Genomic DNA, 2241 nt, shown 5'->3' with positions numbered 1-2241 from the left:
AGCCTTGAAGGCAGCAGCAGGCAGTGACCACAGGCCCAGCGGGCTTGAGTCTTGGTGCACAGCTTAGATTTCATGGTGCAGCGTCCTGGCAGCTCTGCAGACAGCACAGAGCAAGCAGGGGATTCTCAGCCTGCCCCTGTCTGGCTGTGTCATTCATTTACAAACCTCCCTGCAGTTCAGCCTGCAGGAGTCTCAGGAAGGCCTTCTCCTCCCTCCTTCCCTGTGCTGCCCATCACAGGAGAGATGGTCCTGTCCTACTTAAAAATAGTCCACGGAGACATCGAGAAGCTGGGCTCTCCCACTAGTTTCCTCGGGAGAGATTTTGAATCAGGCCACTCAGGCTAGCCCTCTCCTGCTCCCTTGTGGGTTATTCAGCCCCTGACTCAAAGCGCAGGAGTCTTGCAGAAGAAGCATGGCATTTACCTCTCACCCAGCAGATAAACTCCAAATTGCATGCCGTTTCACAGGTGGACTCAGGAGCACAAGTCCGAAAGCCCTTGTGATGGACCAAGGAGGAGGAAGAACAGAAGCACGGTTTGTCATGGATGCACGACTCCCAACGTGTTCCTGAACAAAACCTGGACTTGATTCACGATGCCCCCCCCCGCCCCCCCGCCCCCCAGGAGACGTCATCAGTCCCAATTGCTGCTTCCAGTTATCCTGAAAAAGAAGATGAACCATTCAATCCAGAACTAATTAAAAACCCATCACATTTTGTTTGGGGTGGTGGTGGGAGGGGACTTAATATTTTATCGAGGCATAACACATATACATTAAATCATGCCCAAATTATAAACATTCAACCCGAGTAGACATTTTCATAGAAGGATCATGCCAATGGCCAGCATTCAGATTGGAACACGTATGACCAGTGCCCATCAGTCCCTTTGTGACCTTTGGAGCCACTACTCCCTCAATTTTACCAAGACTGTCTTCAAACCGCAATGGTTTGGTAGGCCTACCTTCAGTGGTATAAAATATGACATATTTTAAATATTTTTTCTGACGGTTTAAAAGACAACATTATGTTTTTGGATTTATGCATGCTCTATGTAATTGTGGTTTGTTCATTGTCTTCCTTCTTGTAACATATTCCATGTAAATTTAAATATATTCTATTTAGTTTAAATATATACTATTTAGGTGGTGCCGTGGTTACTTGTTGGGCTGCTGACAGCAAACTCAGTAGTTCAAAACCACCACCTGCTCCTGGGGAGACAGGTGAGGCTTTCTACTCCCATAATGAATCACAGTCTTGGAAACCCACAGGGGCAGCTCTACCCTGTCCTGCCTATAGGGTTGCCATGAGTCGGAATCAACATGATGGCAGTGAGTATAGTTACGGACCTGTTACCTCTGTTGCCCAGAGGTCTGTCTCCTAGGTGCAGCTAATGTAGATGCAAAATGGTTGAAATGGAAAGAAAAAGCTCTTATTTGGTTGGTCAAATAAGAAGAGGGGGTGAAAAGATGGTGTTTCAGGAAGAGGGGGTTACCCAGGAAGAGGGGTGAAAAGATGGTGTTTGTCCACATTGTGTGAGGAGTTGATGGGGGTTTGGCTTTTATGACATTAAAGTTGAGGTGAAGGTTGGTCACTTGTGGGCATGACTGGGCTTCAGTCTCCTTTTGCCAGTTCAGAAGAAAGTTGGCAGTTTACCTAATGAGGGGACAACTTAAAACCACAAGTTCATTCTTGTTTTAGCGAAGATATTAAAGGGAACAGCTAATTTGGGGTCTCAGGCTCAATCTACTGAAGATGCCCATTTGAACGGGGCTGGCTTGGGACACCATACAGAGGGCTTGCATAAGGACTCTTGTAACACCAGCACCCAAACCATCATCGCTGAGACTCGTCAGATGCATCGCAACCCTAAAGAGCGGAGTAGGAATGTTCTATAGGGTTTCCTAGCCTGCCCATCCTTACAAATGCAGCTGGCCACATCTTCCTCCTACAGAGTCCCTGGGAGGTTCAAACTGCTGCCCTTTTTGGTTAGGAACTGAACACTTCACACATTGTGACAGCATGGCTCTTATTCATGTACATGCCAGATCCTAGTTCTAAAACTGGAGTTTTCAACTCCCCAGTCATAATTCTGATTCTTTCTCTCTCTCCCTTTATTTTTCATGTCTGAAATGAGCTTGCATGTCATTAAGGACTCCCAAGCCCACTTCAGTTTTACTTTTCCTCCATTTTAGCCACTTAGAACAATATTTAGATCTCAGGGGAAAGGAATCTGGAAGGTT

The 2241-nt window shown here is 46.4% G+C and overlaps 1 non-coding gene across 1 annotated transcript; it reads right to left on the bottom strand.

Annotated features, from left to right (window-relative positions):
• Nucleotides 1-2119: 2119 nt before the first annotated feature.
• LOC115873908 lies at nt 2120-2240 on the bottom strand. Its single transcript, XR_004048680.1, has one exon. It is a non-coding gene; the product is annotated as a small nucleolar RNA SNORA61 (small nucleolar RNA).
• Between the last annotated feature and the right edge of the window lies 1 nt (nt 2241).

This window comes from Echinops telfairi, unplaced genomic scaffold, assembly GCF_000313985.2.
Source record: "Echinops telfairi isolate 266 unplaced genomic scaffold, ASM31398v2 ScPeMD7_7469;HRSCAF=8507_1, whole genome shotgun sequence".
NCBI lineage: Eukaryota > Metazoa > Chordata > Mammalia > Afrosoricida > Tenrecidae > Echinops > Echinops telfairi.
This window is presented reverse-complemented; position numbering and strand designations above follow the sequence as displayed.